At 43.3% G+C, this 23,231-nt stretch overlaps 1 pseudogene across 1 annotated transcript in view; it reads right to left on the bottom strand.

Moving 5' to 3' along the window:
- Positions 1 to 4,902: 4,902 nt before the first annotated feature.
- Positions 4,903 to 23,231, bottom strand: part of LOC144738225 (uncharacterized) — a 68,151-nt pseudogene continuing 49,822 nt past the window's right edge. The window contains exons 4-5 of the transcript XR_013589185.1: positions 19,865 to 21,386; positions 4,903 to 5,800 (exon numbers count right to left, since the gene is read on the bottom strand). The product of XR_013589185.1 is annotated as an uncharacterized LOC144738225 (transcript). The remainder of the gene's footprint in view (positions 5,801 to 19,864; positions 21,387 to 23,231) is intronic.

Here is a 23,231-nt window from a genome sequence, read left to right as displayed (position 1 = left end):
TTGTGGGAAGACAAAGACGGTTGTTTGCAGTGTGGAAGCACCCGGCGCATGCTTTTATTTATTTATTTTCTGAGAACGTGTTAATTTCCTTTGAGCCATTGCCCGGGAGTTTTATTGGTGTCATTCCCCGGCTTTGTGCCTGTGTGTGGAGATCCTCTCGGAAAGAAAAAGATGGCCGTGATTACCCTCTTTCATGCCCTCTTTCCTTTGAAATGAGGTGTGCGCACATCTGTGTTAGTGTGTGGGGGCGTGTCCGTTCTCACGTTGCCCCGTGTCTATTAAAAAAACGATATTATCTATGTTGGCAGAATAATTCTTTAAAAAATATTAATTTTAAAATTAAAAAGGGGGGCATATACACAACACAGGGATGATGGGTCCGGCTCCGTCTGCGTCGATGTGCGCGATCATCCCGTCACCAGAAACCACTCGCACCAGACACTGTTGATCCTTGCAGACTGTGGAGCGAGTTGGAGAGACAGCGCCCGTCGTCTCCCCCCCCTCTTCAAGAGAGTCCTCTTCCAGTTGTTTGTACGACTCGTGCTGCACAGAGGACACGCTACAAATCAAGTTACTGTATATCGTTCCGTGTCAGTTTCTGATCCGACCCTCAACTAAACTTCGCCTGTCGGTTGCGATTTCAAGGGGCACTTGCACCAGTTTTCCCTCAAAGGGTTGACTTTGATCTGAGCACAATCCGAACGATTGTCACTCTATGATCAGGTTTGCTGTACAGAACGATCTCGCCACCGGGAATAGTAATGCTTGGCACTCTTCCCCACGTCTGTATTGCAATACTGCGAGCACCAGCCATGGCTGGCAGCCTCAATGACGCAACAAAAAAACTCTCCGTGATGCGTGGCTTCTGACGATGCAGAGCTCCCTATCAATTTGCCAGTCATGAGGGCAATCCCCGGTGCCGACCACTTACAGTACTTCTTTCATATGGCATTGTGAAAAGCAAGTTTTTATTTTAAATGATCGTCATGAATGAATGCATAGGTTTCTTATCCAGTCCAATGATGTGGTTGATGCAGTGTGAATTTTAGCGATACCGCCAGGATGTGCATGGATGGAGCATTCATCGGTGATGTGCTTGATGGTTTGGACTTCTCCAGTCGTAGTTGGGTGTTTCGTTGAGCAGTGCTGATTTCTATTCTTGCATTCTTGCTTATATATATTTTCCACCTGTTGTATATATTCGGTCTGAAAAATTATAAAAATGTAAAAAATGAAATGAAATTTTTTAAAAACTGTAATGTTCCCGAAATTATGCTAATTTATTTAATCATGAAAATGTTGCATGTATGCTAATTAGGTAGGTGTAATTGTATTCAGTTATGCAAGTGTATGTAATTATGCTAATGAATTCAAATATTATCATTAGCTTCTGCTTTGTTGTCTAGGGTTGTATTATCACTGGTCAACAAAAAACACGTTTTTTTCTGGCCTGGACTTTTGCAGCTGTTCTAGACTAATTTCAGGGTGCTGATTCCAAATCTGATCTCAGATTTGCTCTATCACATCTGATTTTATGCTATCGGCATACCCCATTTTCATTGATTTTACCCGAAATTAACTGTCACATATGATTGCAAGTTGTTGCGAGTCAGTGACTGCTTTAGTGTTAAAATATGGTGCTGTATTTTTAGGATAGTGTGTTTATAATAAATGTATGTAGATATCCACATTTATTTAATATTTTTCTTATGCAGTTTTTATTGAAAATGCAATATTTGATATCTCAAAAACCTGATGTGATAGACACAAACTGATGTCAGATTTGGAATCAGCGCCCCAAAATTACCTTAAGACCATTGGAATACCTTATGCCAGAAAAAGTGTTGACCAGTGAATTATCAATCAGGATAATACAATGATTCTCACTTTAACTTTTACTGATTATGTCTTAGTGTGTTATATCAGGTCTCAAAATTCAGATCTCTCCGCAGGATATAGTTCTTATAATTAATATTATTATGCATGGACTTAGGAAGGCACCACTCAGACTCTTCTGTGTTAAGCAACTTTAATCTCTAAAAAACACGTAACATTCTAATATGTGAACTCTTATGCAAGGAATGCCAACACAGTACTCCTGGAGATGTCCTCATTGAACCGTACATTTAACCCTCAATAATTATGTTTGTCAAACTGGGTAACAGAACAATTGGCTCATTCTTCAGAATAAGGTGATCATACACAGCGACAGGAAATTAATGTGACAATATTCATACGAACAGTAATAAAGAAACATGTGCCTAAGCAAAGGTAGACCTCAATGAATTCATTTTTTAGATTATGCAATTAACGCAATGCCTTGGAACAATGGTGTGCGGTAGTGTGCTTGCTTGTCTAACAAATGTGCATTAATTGGCTAAGGGCTTTAATACATTCGCCGGCAAGATTATGTGATGAAAAGAAAGCTTTTAACACAATTGTATCCCTGTTTGTGTGTATTCGTTTTGGGCAGCGTTCCCCACAATTCCATCACGGGTTGGAAGTGTTTAACATTTTTTGCATCAGACTTGCAGTCGCTGTCAAAAAGGGGCGCTGTGGCCTTTGAAGTCGGGAAGTCGTGACCTATTGTGCAAGGGTGTGCTTGCTGTCACCATGTATTCCGTCCTCGCATCACGGGTTGGAAGTAAAAAAAAAAATATTATTTACAGTGAGGGAAAAAAGTATTTGATCCCCTGCTGATTTTGTACGTTTGCCCACTGACAAAGAAATGATCAGTCTATAATTTTAATGGTAGGTTAATTTGGAGAGACAGAATAGCAACAAAATCCAGAAAAACGCATGTCAAAAATGTTATAAATTGATATAGATACAGTAATCCCTCGCCACTTCGTGGTTCAAGTTTCGCGGCCTCAGTGCATCGCGGATTTTTCAAAAATATTCATCGAAAAAAATTCAAAAATACCGCCATACCGGCAGCCGTATTGCGGAAAGCAGCGTTGTTTCATCGTGATGCGCGAGAGAAACAGTTTCCCAGGATGCCAGACAAAGAGAGAAACTCTCTCAGAGGCTTTGTACATACCCACGGGCACTCAGACAAGGCATGTGATTGGTTCCCGGCGCGAGATCGACGAATGAGAGCACGGGTGGATGTATCCCGTGAGCTGGTTGGCTGCGCATCATCGTTGTCATTGTCGTCGTCGTCATTACTGGAGTCAAGTCTCAAGATATTACTGTCATTGGTGAGTGTAGAACACCATAATACGTATCGTATGAGAGAGAGAGTGAATGTATAATATTAAGGTTTTATAATTAAATAGATTTAAGTAAAATATATATATAAAGTATAAATATACATATTTTAAACATTCTGGTACCCACACACACATATACGGAAATTCCTAGGGGGCCAATCCTACTTCGCGGATTTTCACCTATCGCGAGGGGTTCCGGTCGCCATTAACCGCGATAAACGAGGGATTACTGTATACCCAACCCACAGGTCTGCAAATACTGCCCCCTCTTACTCTGCAGGTTGAACCTAAGAATTGAGTGTTCAACTTCACATTCTTTCATTAAAGGCCTGTGACAAAGGTGAATCTACTGGGGCTTCATTGTCTCAAGCTTACACATCTACCGGGTCTTCATTTGACTTTGTTTTGTCTAAGAAGTCCACCCACACCTCCACTTCCACAAATTCCTGGGAGGTTCCTCGCTCTGCCTCACAGTCAGAATTCTCCTCCTGCTTCACGTTGCCTCCATCGATGTGAAGGTCCGATTTTGGAGTTGAATCTTCATCTTCACATTTTACCTTCACATCTTCGCTCTTCACCATCACATCTTCACATTTTCCCTTCACTTCTTCTCTCTCCACTATTGCCTCTTCACATTTCACCTTGATACATTTCATAGTGTCCAAGCTGGAATGTACTTCTGGTTCTTTTTTCAGGAGGGTTGGGCTCATTGCAGCACTTTGACTTTCACAAGTAGATTTCAGACTACACTCCTTGGGGATCTTCTGATGCCTGTGTGTTCTCTGGTGTCGATGAAGAACTGATGACTGTGCAAATGCCTTCTCACAGACAATGCACTTGAAGGGTTTCTCTCCTGTGTGTTCTCTGGTGGATCTGAAGACGTGATGACCATGCAAATGCCTTCTTACAGACAGTGCACTTGAAGGGTTTCTCTCCCGTGTGCGTTCTCTGGTGTTTATTAAGATGTGATGAATCTGCAAAGGGCTTCCTGCACAGAGTGCACTTGAAGGGTTTCTCTCCTGTGTGTGTTCCCTGGTGTATTTTAAGATTTGATTCATCTAAAAATGCCTTTCCACACACACTGCACTTGAAGGGTTTCTCTCCTGTGTGTGTTCTCTGGTGCCTTTGAAGATATGATGACCGTGTGAACGCCTTTCCGCACACAGTGCACTTGAAGGGATTCTCTCCTGTGTGTGTTCTCTGGTGCCGTTTAAGATGAGATGAACCTGAAAATACCTTCCCACACAAACTGGACTTAAAACGTTTTTCTCCCGTGTGTGTTCTCTGGTGGATCTGAAAACTTGATGACCATGCAAATGCTTTTTCACAGACAGTGCACTTGAAGGGTTTCTCTCCTGTGTGTGTTCTCTGGTGAATCTGAAGACCTGATGACCATGCAAATGCCTTTTCACAGACAGTGCACTTGAAGGGTTTCTCTCCTGTGTGCGTTCTCTGGTGTTTTTTAAGATGTGATGAATCTGCAAAGAGCTTCCTGCACAGAGTGCACCTGGAGGGTTTCTCTCCTGTGTGTGTTCTCTGGTGTTTTTTAAAACAAAATGAACTTGAAAATGTCTTCTCACACAAACTGCACTTGAAATGTTTCTCTCCCGTGTGTGTTCTCTGGTGGATCTTCAGATCAGATGAACTTGAAAATTCCTTCCCACACACACTGCTCTTGAAAAGTGTCTCTCCTGTGTGTATTTTCTGATGTCTTTTAAGAACAGATGAATCTGAAAATGCCTTCTCACACACAGTGCACTTGAAATGTTTCTCTCCTGTGTGTGTTCTATGGTGTTTTCTAAGATTTGATGACTGTGCAAATGCCTTCTCACACACTGCACTTGACGGGTTTCTCTCCTGTGTGTGTTCTCTGGTGGATCTGAAGAACTGATGAATCTGCAAATGCCTTCTCACAGACTGTGCACTTGAAAGGTTTCTCTCTCGTGTGTGTTCTCTGGTGTGTTTTAAGGGCGAATGAATGTGAAAAGTCCTTCCCACACACATTACACCTGAAGGGTTTCTCTCCCGTGTGTGTTCTCTGGTGTTTTTTAAGAACAGATGAATCTGAAAATGCCTTCCCACACACACTACATATGAAGGGTTTCTCTCCAGTGTGTGTCCTCTGGTGTTTTTTTAAGAACAGATGAATCTGAAAATGCCTTCCCACACACACTACAACTGAAGGGTTTCTCTCCAGTGTGTGTTCTCCGGTGTTTTTCAAGAACTGATGACCATGCAAATGCCTTCTCACACACAGTGCACTTGAAGGGTCCATCTCCTGTATGTTTTCTCTGGTGCTTATGCAGAATTGATGACCGTGAAAACGCCTTCCCACACACAGTGCACCCGAAGGGTTTCTCTCCTGTGTGTGTTCTCTGGTGTATTATAAGATATGATGACTCTGTAAATGCCTTCTCACACATAGTGCACTTGAAGAGTTTCTCTCCTGTGTGCGTTCTCTGGTGTTTTTAAAGATATGATGACACTGTAAATGCCTTCTCACACACAGTGCACTTGAAGGGTTTCTCTCCTGTTTGAGTTATCTGGTGCCGTGTCACACTTCCAGTACAATCCATGCTGTTTGCATCCTGGTCCTATTGTCTTTTTGTACCGGGCTGCGCTGAGTGCCTTTGCTCCATCACACCAAATCTGATGAAGCGTAAAAAGCGTCAGCTGCAGACAGAAAAAATATCCACACCATCTATGTCAGTATCGAGGCACAGAGGAATAAATATATATATATATATACATAGTCACACATGACTTACACGTCTATATTTATTCATATATTCAAGATATTCCCCAATCCATCACACGGGCTGTTAAGGCACACAATGAGAGGGCAAATGGTTATAAATATGCCTGGAGGCCCTAGTATCTTCAAAATAAATATTAACCCAAAACACCAAACAGACAATTTCGGCTGCCTGGCTACAAAAGCAATATTTATTATAGTAAAATTCAGCTAACATAGCAAAGGCTGTTGAAAATATTACTATTTGTATTACGCAGGAATGCATAAATTAATGTTCAATCACAACTTGGGGTGTGAAGCCTGGCTCAGATTTGCTTGAATGCTTGGATGAACAGATCTAACTTTAGCAGCATATATGCTGTGTTGATTTCCTGACTGTTTCCATTCTTACAAAAAGTTCCAGAGGAAAACTAAAATAAGCTATTGTTTTGATTTAACCTCCATGTTCAATAGTTAATATACTTTACTGCAAATACAAACTTGACACTGTCACACACTGGCATTGTAAAAAGGTGGTGGTGTCCAGAACCATGCCTGGCCACCTTGATCTGCTCAGTAGTAATGCTTCCTCACTTCATCATGTAATTAATTTAAGATCAATCAACATAGCAGAGGACCACAATAAGTTCAGCTTTCACTTATCAATCGTGTTTGCTGTCGGCGATAGTCAAACTAATTGTTGAATTCATAATGCAGTGAAATAACTGCGCCACAGCTCCCCACAAAGATAAACTCTTAAATACACATTTCACATGGATCATTACATCTTACCTATACAAGTCAGTTTTTGTTTGTTTTTCTGTCCATCTGTCTGTATACGAAACTTGTGACGGATTTGACTCACGAACTGTGGAGTTTTGTTTAAAAAAAAGTACCCGTGTACCATGCGATAAGCCCCGTGGTGAGCCAGCGCTAATCGTATTTTGCATCCGTGAACGTTAAAGTAGTTAAATTAACAATTTAGTATAAGAATAGGTTTTCCCATTTTTTTCTGGCAACAAAACGGGTGTTAAGATGTTCAAACACCAAACTTAAACCTTTTTCAAGGAATCATTTCTGCATAAACACGATATATATTTGTGGTTAAAATGCAAAAAAAACATGCTCTGATAGTATGTGCATTGTCATAATAATAGGGTTGTTCCCCTTTTATCTGGCAACAAAACCGAAACCTTTTTACAAGGAGTCATGTCTGCATTAACCACAATACTTGCAGTCAAAATGCAAAAAAAAAACACTGATAATATATGCATTGTCCTTGAAACTGATTGGTCCACACCAGAGACAGCTTTCTTTAGAGCCTCGTCTCAATTGGAAGACCAGATGACGCCAAAAGGCGTACAGCTCAAAGACAATGCACTATCAAAGTAATGAGGGCTCAGGGTAAGCATCTACATCATTAGACCTCCTTTGCCAGTACCAAAATATAATAATAGGGTTGTTCCCCTTTTTTTCTGGCAACAAAACTGAAACCATTTTACAAGGATTCATGTCTGCATTAACCACAATATTTGCAGTCAAAATGCTAAAAAGAAATCACGGATACTATATGCATTGTCCTTGAAACTGATTGGTCTACACCAGAGACAGCTTTCTTTCGATCCTAGTCTCAAACAGTGTTAGACCAGAGGACGCCAAAAGGTGAAGGAGGTCCCATGGTATAACAATTTAGTACTATTAATGATTATATTACTACGCTGAGCGCTCGCCAAAGCACACACCTGCGCATGCGCGAGGCCGGGGCCCCTGCATGGGACTAGGCCTTACCACGGCACTGTTAAGTACTATATTCTTGGTTCTTTCGGTACAGTCACGTAGATAGAAAAATCTTAATAAAAAAAGAAGTTAATTAAAATCGAAATAGTAAAAATAAAAAGAAACACTAATGTAGGCCTGGTTCTTAATCGGAGTTAAGTGTACTGGCAGTCTATATTGTAGACTATGTTTAGGGACAGCCTAGCTCTAATCTCAGAGAGAATAAGATTGCTCCGATTTTAACTTGATAATTTAGACAAGACTCTCTTACAATCACACTTAGCATTAACAGATAAAATGTCCACATCTGATTGGGACCATGTAGATAACATGACAGTTTCTTCAGCTACTTTAATGCAAACTAAACGTAAAGTTAACTTGATTGCTAAATTCAATCTCCTGTCAAAATGAAGCCCAAGCCACACATTAAAAAGTCAGATGTTAACAAGATTTGTATAAATCAGAGTAACAGCCCAATTTCTGACAGCCTAAAATCGGTACTAGCTAAAGGGTTGAATTTCACAGTCTCCCCTAAACACATCCCAGTGTGTGACATCATTGCCCAGGTCGACATAGCCCTCAAAGGTTTGGGACACATCCCGGCAGACGATGCAAGATTTGAAATCGCTGCTATCCTCAAAGACGCTAAGAAACCCTTTAGCAACATCAGCAAGGACGAGCGTTTTGAACTCGCTCAATTAAAAAAGAGAGGTGACATTGTTATCCTCTCAGCCGACAAAGGCAATACCACTGTCATCCTGGATAAAACCACTTACAACAACACAATTCAGGACCTTCTTAATGATGGCAGCTATACCAAAATCAAGAGATCCCACCAACTGCCTAGCCACGAAAACCAACAATATCATCACTAATCCGACTTCTCTAATCAAACCGACCAAGCAGCTCTCTCTAAAACCTTCGGCTGCTAGACCACCCAGATTTGATGGCCTTACAAAAATCCACAAAGTATCGTCTTCACCATTAACTCACCCACCCACAAACTGCCCCGATTTCTGTCTGAGACCCTGCTTCCTTTCATGGGCACGACCACCTTAGCTGTATTTAACTCAGCTCACTTGGTTTCACTAATCAAGGACATCTCACTGTCTCCCGATGATTTGCTTGCCAGTTTCGATGTAGACTCCCTGTTCACCAAGGTACCTGTACCTGACACCATTGCAATCATTGAAGACTTGGTCCAACAGTGACTGAATCCAGATGTACCAACTTTGGTAAGGCACTGCCTTACCAACACTTACTTCACCTGGAATGGTACATTCTACAAACTAAATGAGGGTACCCCAATGGGTTCTCCCTTACTACTACAGCCAGGACACACTGCTTTAGAGTTAGTATAGCTACTAATACAGCCAGTACACACTGCTATAGAGTTAGTCTAGCTACTACTACAGCCAGTACACGCTGCTAAAAAGTATAGTAGCTATACTAACTCTATAGCAGTGTGTACTGGCCGTAGTAGTAGCCATATTAACGCTCAACCACATCAATTCCAAACACCCATCTATCAAATTCACCATAGAAGTGGAAAATGATGGCAAGCTACCATTCCTGGATGTTGTGATCGAGAAGAGACCTGGTGGCTCGTTGGGACACTGTATACAGGAAAGCCATCCACATGGATGCCTATCTAAAGCCTGACTCCCACCACCGTCCAGCCCAGAAGAATTCCCTCATCAAAACACTACACCATAGTGCCCGGCCCGTTGCATCTCCGACCAGCGCCACCTAGCTAGTGAGCTGGAGCACGTACACCAAGCCCTCAGGATGAATGGATATTCTGACACTACAATCCGCAAAGCTGTCTCCCCAGCCATGGGGAGACAACGATCTTAGGATCCAATCAAAACCATCACTTTGCCATACATAGCAGGGGTTACCAAAAATATTTCCAAAAATCGTAAACCAACACAAGATCAAGGTTTGTTTCAAAACAGTACACAAAATCCGTGATTTGATCCCATCTAGTAGTAGGTTTTTACCCTTTTAAACTGGTACAAAACTGACACCTTTATACAAGGCATCATGTTTGCAATAACCACAACACAAGTAGTCAAAAATGCAAACAAAAAGAAGCAACTCTGATGATAATAATATGCACTGTCCTTGAAGTTGATTGGTCCATACCCGAGACGGCTTTCTTTAGAGCCTAGTCCCCATTGGTGTTGGACCAGATGACACCAATACTCTGATATTGCACTGCGTTTGAGTTGTACGCCTTCTGGTGTCATCTGGTCCAACACCAATGGGGACTAGGCTCTAAAGAAAGCCGTCTCGGGTGTGGACCAATCAACTTCAAGGACAGTGCATATTATTATCATTATCAGAGTTGCTTCTTTTTGTTTGCATTTTTGACTACTTGTGTTGTGGTTATTGCAAACATGATGCCTTGTATAAAGGTGTCAGTTTTGTACCAGTTTAAAAGGGTAAAAACCTACTACTATATTTTGCCACTGGTAAAAGAGATCTCATAGTGTAAATTGATCCCATCTGTGAAGGATGTGATTCCTGACATGCAATACTCTCGTGTCTACAAACTAAGTTGTGGCTGCGGCAGCAGTTACATTGGGGAAACGAAACGACATGTCTCGGACCGTGTTCGTGAACACAAGGCAGATCTGAAACACGGTAGGATCAATACCTCTGCCATTGCTGATCATTGTTTTAACGCTGTGGGCTCACACGAAATCGATTTTTCCAAGACGAAGGTACTCTGCAAACCCACCGGCCATCATCAAAGATTTGTTCATGAAGCCATCTAGATATATAAACACAGACACAACTTCAACTGAGAAGATGGGTACAAACTGAGCAATCATTGGAAGGACGTTATTCGCCAAGTAAAGTCTTAACTGACTGTGATGTTTCCATCCTACCTGCCTATGTGAGTTGTTATTTCCGACTCTGTGTCTCTCTCTCTCTCTGTGTCTCTCTCTCACCATGTGTACCTCTTGCTCTTAAGGGTTTTTTGTTCCTGTTGCCGGGCTCTCTGACAATGACATGCTAATCTTCTCATTGGCACACCCCCGGTGGCTGGGCCGTCTCACATTGACATGCTAGTCTCTCACATTTACATTTATGTACAAATTCCTTCTCTAGCTCCGCCCACTTATCCTTGGGTTGGGCCCACCAAAATCCTATGTAAACTCTTGTTGCAGCAGCTCTTTCTCCTACGTCAGCAGTCGTCCTGCTGTTTGTTTCACACCTGATGACAGTTGCTTGAGTTGTGATCGAAACGTCGTGATCTATTATTTTTTCTACCTACGTGAATTTACCGAAAGAACCAAAGAGTATGGATTCCTGCAGTCACGAAAGCTTAAAATCAAGATTAGACTATAGCAATGGTTATTAAGTTGGTTGAGTGTACTGGCAGTCTATAATGTCGCCTGGTTCTTAACCTCGGTGAGTGTACTGGCAGTCTATAATGTAGACTGTAGCAATGGTTATTAAGCTGGGTGAGTGTACTGGCAGTCTATAATGTAGACTAGCATCATTCTTAACCTTGGTGAGCGTACTGGCAGTCGATAATGTAGACTGTAGCCTGGTTCCTAACCTCGGTGAGTGTACTGGCACTCTATAATGTAGTCTGTAGCCTGCTCATTAAGTTTGGTGAGTGTACTGGCAGTCTATAATGTGGATTGTAGCAATGGTTAAGCTGGGTGAGTGTACTGGCAGTCTATAATGTGGACTGTAGCCTGGTTCTTAACCTCGATTAGTGCACTGGCAGTCCATAATGTAGACTGTAGCAATGGTTATTAAGCTGGGTGAGTGTACTGGCAGTCTATAATGTAGACTAGCATTATTCTTAACCTCGGTGAGTGTACTGGCACTCTATAATGTAGGCTGTAGCCTGCTTATTAAGTTTGGTGAGTGTACTGGCAGTCTATAATGTAGACTGTAGCAATGGTTATTCAGCTGAGCGAGTGTACTGGCAGTCTATAGACTTATTCTTAGTTATTAATAACCATTTCTATAGTCTACATCATAGACTGCCAGTACACTCACAAAACTTAATAACCAGGCTACAGTTTACATTAATGGTTATTTTTATTCACGTTATTATTCACTTTATTTGTATTCTTATTTTTCTATCTACATGACTCAACGAAAGAAACAAAGATTACTATTATAGAGTTAGTATAGCTACTACTACAGCCAGTACCCACTTCTATAGAGTTAGTATAGACACTACTACAGCCAGTACACACTGCTATGAAGTTAGAATAGCTACGACTACAGCCAGTACACACTGCTATATAGTATAGCTACTACTACAGCCAGCACACACTGATATGGAGTTTGTATATCTACTACAACAGCCAGTACACACTGCTATATAGTATAGCTACGACTACAGCCAGTACACACTGCTATAGAGTTAGTATAGCTACACAAAGTGTAGTATAGCTATACTTTGTTGTGGGCAGGTCGCTTCTGAAAACAAGAGCGGTATAGCAGCTGAAGTGGGCTTGACCTGGTAAGATAAAAAAACTGTAGAAATATTTAAAAGAAACAAAGTTTCAAAGTAGTGAGCCAGATGAAGACAAATTAAACTTAAGCAGAGAATTAAAGCAAATCCAATCAGGCGAGGGCAGGAGGCAAGGCCCCGCATGGGTAGGCCCCGCGTTGTAATGTTCCAACCTGGACATCGATTCCATCCTCGCTGCTACTCAATTGATATCCCTACGAGAGGAGCGAGGCTCTACCTGGGTAAACAACAACAACAACCACCACGACAACAACAACCACGATGTGAACTTCTCACCTCGGATCTCAGTGAGCGCGCGCGATGATCGGCAGCTTCCTGGTGTCTCGTGACGTCACGCGGCAGCACGAGGTGACATGACGTCACTAGCGGAGTACACCTCCCCATCACACCGATGAGGTAATGCAGTGGTGACGTCAGAGAGCGGGGTTAGAGTTTAAGTTCATTAAGATCCCTATTCCATTGATCCCTCTAGTGAACATTTACACTTTGGGTGCGTGAGCTCAACAACGTGAACATTGTGTGTACAAACTGTGTATACAGTGTGTGTGTGTACAAACTGTGTAAACGGTGTGTGGGGCCGACCATAAATGACGTCACGCAACTGTGGAGGGGACGGTCAGACATTTGTGACGATTTGTGACGATGGGGGGGGGTGTGATAAATGTGACGTCACATCAAAATGCTCAACTTAAATATAGACAACACGTTCGACTTAATTAAATAGACTTTTTAATAAATGTTTTCTATTACAACATCAGAGTGTAGCGCCACATTAAATACGCACTACAATGATAATAGTTTAAAGCGATTTGAAGCATGTTTTTTGGGGGGAGGGTGAGCAGAGCTTTGTGACGTCATATTTGAGGGGGGGGTCTGACTTTTTGTGACGTCGTGTGACGAAGGGGGGGGGGGTCACAATCGTCCAAAATCGCGTGACGTCATTTATGGACGGCCTCTGTATACAAACTGTGTACACACACACTGTGCGCGCGCGCACACAATGTGTGTGTACACTGTTGGCACAGTAGGGGGCACAGGTGGTGCATCGGCCAGTCATCTCAGTTGAACCATGGCACCTGAGTCTGCCCTGTGACTTCCTGCCGGCGGGAGTTCGACACTTGACCTGGCCTTAACGTGCACATAGCCTGGCGCAAGCGCCATGGTGACATCACCACCACGTATTGGCGAATTACATTAATTGTTTTTGTTAGTGTGTTTGTGTATACAGTGTATGTGCAGACTGTGTGTACGCTGTATATACATTGTGTGTACACAATACGTCTACCCTGCGTATGTGGACAGTGTGTGGGTGGTCCGAATCAGTCGGGCGGCATTATCTTTTCATCAGCTCTGCAATGCTGTGTGGAAGCTACCTGGCCTGTCGCTCTGCATGAAGCTTTGGGTCTTCTCGGCAACAGTCATGCCCTCCGTTCTCTAGGCATGTGAAACGTGGACCCCCTCTAAATGGAACATCTGCGCTGGTTAGAAACACTGGCTGGCATGCCTACACTCAGATTGAGGGAAGCCAAGTGGTAGAGCATTCTCTATTTATTGCAGAGGTTCAAGGTTCAAATCCGACAGGCACCCCTGGCTACTCCAGTAACATAAACCAAAATATGCACCGTCTGCTTAAAGAGTGGATGTAAAACATACTATTCGGTCATTCAAAACACATAGGTCTTTGCATGTTGGTGTCATTGTCAAAATTTTGGAAATTCCAAAATATTATCCAGAAATTGCACAACTGAAATTACACATCAATTATCGCCCCTGACTGACAGACTCATGCCCACATGCAGACTGGTGCTGGGCCACCTTATGCCACACAGAGGCAGCTGCCACTTATGGGTGCTCTTCGAGTGTTTGTGATGAGATATGATACAAAACTCCGAATTGCTGAGGCAATTAAGCAAGTTTAATGCGTAGGCTTTCGCGACCAATATCATCTATAAGATTTTTTTTGGGTTAGATCGCGTAAATATAAATGTGCTCTCTCTAGTCGTCTAGCCTAGCCTAAACACAATTCTGACCGTGTAACACCAATGGCGCTGACCGAGACAGCCAACAACTATCCGGCCGTGCAATATCTAGCGAAGACGGCATTGACGAAGGTGGCGAAGATGACAGCCACGACGAGATGAGCCCACTCCCAAAACTGACAGCCATGAGCTCCCACTCTCAGCTGCTTTTATGCTACCCAGTAGGGCCTGACTCCGCCCTGGCTGCGCTTCCCTTCTCGAACCCACTAGCAGGTTCCAGGAGCTTCCAGATGGAGTCTTCCATGATCCTTGCCCCAGTTTTTCTGCCCTGCCGACTAACCCGTGTATATGCTCACTGGCGTGTGTACTATTTGTCCACCGCAGTTGCCGTTGCTGGATAACAGTCAGCGTTATTACACTACACTAGTACAGCACACCGGTGTGTTGGAGAACAAATCGCGAAGTGGAAGGTTTCACCAAACATTGAAATTAACGCGATCTAATTATGGGCTCCATATGAATGCAAATATTATCATAATATAGTGAATGCTTGGGAGCTTATTGGCTCTTACTCCTGGTTAGAGATCTACCCAACCCATAGGTCCACAAATACTGGCTGCTGTTACTCTGCAGGATAAACTTAGGAATTGAGTGTTCAACTTCTCATTATTTCATAAAAGACCTGTGACAAAGGTGAATCTATTGGAGCTTCATTGTCTCAAGCTTACACATCTACGGGGTCTCCATTTGACTTTGTATTGCCTAAGAAGTCCAGCCACACCTCCACTTCCACAAACTGCTGGGATTTGCCTCGCTCTGCATCAGTCAGAATTCTCCTCCTGCTACACGTTGCCCCCATCAATGTGAAGGTCCGATTTTGGAGTTGAATCTTAATCTTCATACCGTCAATTCTTCGGTCTTAATTCTAGATTTGAAGCTTTCGTGACTGCAATGATTCATATTCTCAGGTTTTTTCGGTAAAGTCACGTAGGTAAAAACATTAAAATTAATGAAAGTAAAATAAAACAAAACAAAATAAAATTCACGACGTTTCGGAGGCAACACAAGTCTCCGTCATCAGGTGGGACCGTCACAGCCGAATTAGCTGCATCAAGTGAAGCAATGATTCAAGATGTAATCCCTTATAAGCAAGTTGAAGGGAGGTGGAGAGGGGGGGGGGGGAGAGCTTATCAGGCTGTGGTAGCCAATGAATGGAAACGTATCGGGAGGGAGGAGGAGCGGTGATCAAAGACTGCACGCAGTGCTCAACACAATGAATGGAGACGTGTCGGGACGGAGGGCGAGCGGCGATCAAAGACTGCACGCAGTGCTCAACACAATGAATGGAGACGCGCCGGGACGGAGGGCGAGCGGTGATCAAAGACATCACGTAGTGCTCAACACAATGAATGGAAACGTGGCGAGCGGTGATCAAAGAACAATGAAGAGATTACTGTTAAACACTGTGGATGTTAACACTCGGTGAAGTAAATTAAAATAGTGCCTGTCAGATAAGATGGTCCAAAAAGTGTAATTAAGTCTTTTTTGCGTGGTTAATAACATCTTTCCAGTGATTACTGAGTTTGTACCCATCATCACGGTTGAAATTATGTCTGTGTTTGTATACGAAGCCATACAAATATACAAACACAGACATAATTTCAACCGTGATGATGGGTACAAACTCAGTAATCACTGGAAAGATGTTATTAACCACGCAAAAAAGACTTAATTACACTTTTTGGACCATCTTATCTGACAGGCACTATTTTAATTTACTTCACCGAGTGTTAACATCCACAGTGTTTAACAGTAATCTCTTCATTGTTCTTTGATCACCGCTCGCCACGTTTCCATTCATTGTGTTGAGCACTACGTGATGTCTTTGATCACCGCTCGCCCTCCGTCCCGGCGCGTCTCCATTCATTGTGTTGAGCACTGCGTGCAGTCTTTGATCACCGCTCCTCCTCCCTCCCGATACGTTTCCATTCATTGGCTACCACAGCCTGATAAGCTCTCCCCCCCCCCTCTCCACCTCCCTTCAACTTGCTTATAAGGGATTACATCTTGAATCATTGCTTCACTTGATGCAGCTAATTCGGCTGTGACGGTCCCACCTGATGACGGAGACTTGTGTTGCCTCCGAAACGTCGTGAATTTTATTTTGTTTTGTTTTATTTTACTTTCATTAATTTTAATGTTTTTACCTACGTGACTTTACCGAAAAAACCTGAGAATATTCTTCGGTCTTCACTGCCGCATCTTCACATTTCACCTTCGCCTCTTCAAATTTCACCTTGATACATTTTAAAGTGTCCAAGCTGGGATTTTCTTGTAGTTCTTATCATTAAGGATGGGCGCCTTGCAGCACTTTTGACTTTCACAAGCCGATTTTAGACTCTGCTCCTTGGGAATCTTCTGATGCCTGTGTTCTCTGGTGATTTTCAAGAGCAGGTGAACCTGAAAATGCCTTCCCACACACACTGCACATGAAGGGTTTCTCCCGTGTTTGTTCTCTGGTGGATCTGAAGAACTGATGACCGTACAAATGCCTTTTCACAGACAGTACTTTCTTTGGTGTTCTTTTAGTCTTATTAAATAATCTCAAACACAACTGTCGGCAGTGGCAGAGCATACTTGTCAAAGACACTCAATTGATTTTGATAACGTTGAAGTGTTGTGTAAAACGAATTATTACTGGCCAAGACTAATTAGATAATCCATTGAAATTGAGCGAAATACAAGTAACTTTAATCGCTCTAACAGCTACAGGCTTAGTGCGGCCTGGAAGCATATTATTTTAAAAAGTATATATTACAATTCCCATTCCTTATAGGGGAAACAAATAGCAATTAACAACAATTGAATGATTACCAATCTCCTTATACGTATGTAGTGCCGTAAATGGGCCAAACTTACCGGCAGTGGTAGACGAGATCCATCTGCAAGTGTGCCCCGTACCGCCACACCTCGATGGGTAAAAGAACATTAAAGGGGACCTCCCCAGTCGATCGGGACCAGTCACAGCTCAAGACCCAAGACCAGCCAGCTTAGGACTCTGGACCCCCTCGCCCCGCTTGTCCTTGTAAGGGCCGGCACGCTGTGCGGGCAGTGGTGGGACTCTGGGACTTCTGGCTCTACGTCCTTGTAAGGGCGAGTTCGGAGGAAGCCAGAGTCGAGACCCGCACCTTGGCTGGGTCGGGTCAGGTAGCCTCCCCTAGGGTAATTGTAGCCGGAGGACCCGAGAGCGTAGCCAGAGTAGGCTGTGTTCCTAGGTTGTAACAGAGGACTGTTGGAGTGTGGTATCGTAATAAAGAAGTTACGTCTACAAGTGTCTCCGGAACCCATTACACATAAAAGGCAAAGTTGTGATTATGTGTGTCTGTTCAAAATGTTTAGCGTACTTCCCGATATGCAACAAACTTGCCATGTGGGTACTTTCCAGACTGTACACACTTTTTTTGGGGGGGAGAGAGCATATATTTTTTGCACGGTGAGCTGTGACATCAAATCTGTCATGTGACCCGCGCATGTGGAAGCGTAACGCATTGTAGTGTAGTGGTTAGCGCGCTGCGCTACGAACCTGGCGATCAGAGTTTGATTCCCGCTCACGGCCACTACCGGTGACGATAATTTGAACCGGTCCTGGGCCTCCCCTAGGTCGACTCAGCCTCAAACGAGTAACTGGTATGGTGTGTGAACATCGCCACTGGGGAGACAAAGGCGGCCAGGCGTAGTGAATCCAAGTCCCGGGCGAAGCCAGGTAGTAAAGCTAGTCAATTATATAATTACAATACCCTCCCTGTCTCGAATCACTGCACCAGATTGAGCTAAAAGATGACGTCACCCTGTTGCTCCATTTAAGACCGGGAGCGAGTGGAGGGCCTCACCATTCTGGCAAATTGCCCGATGATGCTGGATGTAATTACCAGCGAAATGTTGTACTAAAAATGTTAAATGATGTTGATTCACTCAACACACCGGTGGTGGGCTAAAGTAGTGAACTATTTGTCTTGGTAAAAAACGCGACATATTTTTTTTACTGTTTGTCAGTGTCGGGTGGTGGAGGGTTACGACACATTTGACTAATATTGGTCGCGAAAGCCTACGTGTTAAACTGACCATGTACTGTGTTAGCTACTGGAAGACAAAGGCGGTTGGGCGAGGCTCTGATCCCGTGGAATACATATTATCTTGGTCGTTTGATTGACATATTTCGCATTATCTCTTCCGAATGACCCTAGGTCTAATACTTTCATAATTACTTGGTTCGTGCTTAACCAAGATTTGTGGTATACCATAGTTGTTACCAAGGATATTACGAGGGTTTAATTAATATTTGTTCCCAGTCTGTATTGCCAGGGATCCGTGCTTCTTATTCTCAAGTTATATTTTGATATCATGAGGCTTAAGATATAGCTAAGCTTCAAACCTTACTGTTGTATTTTAAAAAACCCCAGTTAACTCGTAATGATTAACTGCCCTTGGGTGAATTTCGCTGTCCAAGGGAGGTTCATGACCCCTGCTGTTTTCGTCTTTTGTTTTATTGTGGGGGTTTTCCTTTATGGCGGCCTTCTCTTGAAGTCAACTGGGGATTTCCCGCATAATCTCATTAGCCCCCCCACCCCCCTTGGGTTTGCCATTTTTTATCACATTTTATGACTTCCCAAACAGGCTTATGAGTAATTATCCTCCAGCTGTCTTTTGCGTGGCAAGGCATGAGGCAGGGGGGGAGACTCACCCTTTCCGTGCCCCAGCACTACATCCCGATCAAAATTATTACAAAACAGTAGAAAAAATAGAAAAAAATCACTCAATATAATTTTATGGAAAAGGCATATATACAACATGTTCTTCGAGTGTTTGTGATGAGATGATACAAAACTGAGTTGCTGAGGCGATTAAGCAAGCACCATATAAATGCAAAAATTATTATAACATAGCATAACATGAGAATGCTTCGGAGTTTATTGGCTCTGGCTCCTGGTTAGAGATCTACCCAACCCACAGGTCTGCAAATACTGGCTGCTCTTACTCTGCAGGTTGAACCTAGGAATTGAGTGTGCAACTTCACGTTATTTTTGTAATAAAAGACTCGACCACGGTATCTGGCTTGGTGTCCTTTATTCGGGTTCGTCTACTTTTCCCACACGGCTCCTTCCCTCTGAGACCCTTCGCTCGGCGCCGACGCTGCTGTCGCTCCCGTAGCCGCTAGCAGCCTCGCTGCTGACCTCCTTGCGCAGCCTCTCCGGCTGCCCTTGCTGCAGCTCCACCACTGCTCTCCCTCTCCGAGCAGTCCCACTGCTGCCTCTTCGTGCAGCCTCGCTGGCTGCGCTCGCTGCAGCCTCGCCGCTGCTCCCTGGGTTGGTCACCGCTGGCCGACGGTGCCAATCCCCTCTCCGAGCGTGTGTGGCGATCTCGCCACTCCTCCCAGCCTTCGCCCTGCGTGGCCTCACCCTAGTCCAGTCTCCAACAACCTCCCTTCCTCTTCCGGTTTCTCCCCTTAAGACCCGAACCCCTCTCCCACGTGACGTAACTCCTCCCCCCCGTGACGTCACATCCGGAAGGTCGCTTACGCCCGCATTACATTTTAATTAAAGGCCTGTGACAAAAGTGCATTTATTGGAGCTTCATTGTCTCAAGCTTACACATCTACCGGGTCTCCATTTGACTTTGTATTGTCTAAGAAGTCCACCCACACCTCCACTTCCACAAACTCCTGGGAGTTGCCTCGCTCTGCCTCACAGTCAGAATTCTCCTCTTGCTTCACGTTGCCTCCATCGATGTGAAGGTCCAATTTTGGAGTTGAATCTTCATCTTCACATTTTACCATCGCTTCTTTGCTCTTCACCATCACTTCTTCACATTTCACCTCTTCAAAATCCACCTTGATACATTTCATTGCGTCCAAGCTGGAATTAAATTCTGGTTCTTTTTTCAGCAGGGATGGGCTCATTGCAGCACTTGGACTTACACAAGCCGATTTCAGACTCCCCTCCTTGGGAATCTTCTGATGCCTGTGTGTTCTCTGGTGTCTTTGAAGATTTGATAACGTTGCAAATGCCTTTTCACACACAGTGCACTTGAAGGGTTTCTCTCCTGTGTGCGTTCTCTGGTGTATTTTAAGATGTGATGACCCTGTAAATGCCTTCTCACACACAGTGCAATTGAAGAGGTTCTTTCCTGTGTGCGTTCTCTGGTGTGTTGTTAGATGTGATGATCGTACAAATGTCTTGTCACACACAGTGCACTTGAAGGGTTTCTCTCCTGTATGCGTTCTCTGGTGGTCATGAAGATCTGATGACCGTGCAAATGCACTTCCACATACAGTGCACTTGAAGGGTTTCTCTCCTGTGTGTGTTCTCTGGTGTATTTTAAGACTTGATGACTGTGCAAATGCCTTCTCACACATAGTGCACTTGAAGGGTTTATCTCCTGTGTGCATTCTCTGGTGTATTTTAAGACTTGATGACTGTGCAAATGCCTTCTCACACACAGTGCACTTGAAGGGTTTCTCTCCTGTGTGCGTTCTCTGGTGGTCGTGAAGATCTGATGACCATGCAAATGCACTTCCACACACAGTGCACTTAAAGGGTTTCTCTCCTGTGTGCGTTCTCTGGTGCGTTTTTAGATATGATGACTGTGCAAATGCCTTCTCACACACAGTGCACTTGAAGGGTTTATCTCCTGTGTGCGTTCTCTGGTGGTCATGAAGATTTGATAACGTTGCAAATGCGCTTCCACACACAGTGCACATGAAGGGTTTCTCCCCTGTGTGCGTTCTCTGGTGTGTTTTTAGATGTGATGACTCTGTAAATGCCTTCTCACACACAGTGCACTTGAAGGGTTTCTCCCCTGTGTGTGTTCTCTGGTGGCTTTGAAGATTTGATGGCTGTGCAAATGCCTTCTCACACATAGTGCACTTGAAGGGTTTCTCTCCTGTGTGCGTTCTCTGGTGACTCTGAAGATGTGATGACTTTGCAAATGCCTTCTCACACACAGTGCACTTGAATGGTTTCTCTCCTGTGTGAGTTCTCTGGTGCTGTGTCAAACTTCCAGTACGATCCGTGCTGTTTGCATACTGGTCGCATTGTTTCCTTCTTGTACCGAGCTGAGCCGAGTCCCTTTGCTCCATCAGACCAATTTTGGAGAGGAAGAGTCAGAGGAAGCGACAGCTGCAGACAGAAAAACACATCCACACCATCTACGTCAGTATCAAGGCACAGATGAATGCATATATACACAGTCACACATGACTTAAACATCTATTTTCATGATATAGTGAAAATAATTCCCCAATTCATCACGCGGGCTGTTAAGGCACACAATGAGAGGGCCAATGGTCATAAATATGCCTGGACACCCTAGTGTCTTCAAAATGAATGTTTACCAAAAACTCCAAGCACACAATTTCGGTTGTCTAGCTACGACAAGAATATTTATTTAAGAAAAATTAGCTAACATAGCAAAGGCTGTTGAAAAGAATATTATTTGTATTATGCAGAAATGTATAAATTAATGTTCATTTGCAACTTAGAGGTGTGAAGCCAGGCTCAGATGAGCTTGAATGCGAGGATGAACAGATATAACTTCAGCTGCATATGTGCAGTGTTAATTTCCTGACTGTTTCCATTCTTATAAAATCTTGTTCGGTACCTGTTGAATTCCATGACGAAATGGGGCCTTGCATATGTTCTACAAAAAGATCACCTCAATGGGAAAATCTTGACTTAAAACTTGTGATAGCGGGAATTCATATTCTTTGGTTATTTCGGTAAAGTCACGTAGATAGAATATAATAATACGAATAAAGTGAATAGAAGAAAAAAACGACTAATGTAGACTGTAGCTTGATTCTTAACCTCGGTGAGCGTACTGGCAGTCTATAATGTAGACTATTGCTTGTTTTTTTGACGAGACCTTTGCAATGGACTAGACCTTTGCAATGGACTAGACCTTGGCGATGGACACTCACAGCTTTGTATGTAAAAAAGTCCAGGCAGCTTCCACATAGTGTTACAGAGCCTAATGAAAGAATGCTGCTAGACTAATTTGAAGTGAGACTTTGGATGTCAAACCAGAGCTGGTCGTGAACACATTAACCAGGTAGAGGAGCTCCTCAACCATGTGTAGAACAACCTGATTATTCATGGAGAGCTGAGCAGGTGCAATGCTGTATGACATTAAATTCCCAGGGAGGTGTTCTTTGGGTCTTTCGGTAAAGTCACGTCACTTAACCGAAAGACCCAAAGAATATGAATTCCTGCAGTTACGAAAGCTTTAAGTCAAGATTATCCCAGGGAAGTAATCTTTTTGTAGAACATATGCAAGGCCCCATTTCGTCATGGAATTCTCCAAGTACAGAACACGATTCTCCAACTCAATATCATTGAGTAGCCATGACCAGACATTCAACATGCGTAACATGGTTGACCAGCAGGGGACAATCCCTTGACTATAACCAGGCATCGATTAGCGTATCATTTTCTCAGGTTTTTTCGGTAAAGTCACGTAGGTAAAAACATTAAAATTAATAAAAGTAAAATAAAATAAAAATCACGACGTTTCGGAGGCAACACAAGCTTCCGTCTTCAGGTGGAACCGTCACAGCCATGACAGCTGTATCAAGTAAATGAGAGATTGCAGGAGCTACCACTCCGTTTATATAATGGTTGGAGAGGGGGGAAGGGCCAAGTACAGCACACTTTTTATTCATATGGTAAGGTGAGGCTTATGGTTTGTGACAACTAAACATGGTGAACATGGTAAACATGGTACACCTGTAATAGTTGTCTGTCAAATAATAAATAAGATTGGTCAAATAAGTGTAGTTAAATCTTTTTTGCATGGTTAATCACATCTTTCCAATGATTACTCAGTTTATAACCATCATCACGGTTGAAATGATGTCTGTGTTTGTATATTTGTATGGCTTCATGTACAAACCTTTGATGGTAGCCAGGAGGTTTGCAGAGAACCTTGGTCTCGGAAAAGACAATTTCATGAGAGCCCACCGAGTT

The sequence above is a fragment of the Lampetra planeri genome, chromosome 78 (assembly GCF_965212315.1).
Source record: "Lampetra planeri chromosome 78, kcLamPlan1.2.h2, whole genome shotgun sequence".
NCBI classification, from domain to species: domain Eukaryota; kingdom Metazoa; phylum Chordata; class Hyperoartia; order Petromyzontiformes; family Petromyzontidae; genus Lampetra; species Lampetra planeri.
Note: the sequence above shows the minus strand (reverse complement) of the source record. Positions and strands in the feature narration are given on the sequence as shown.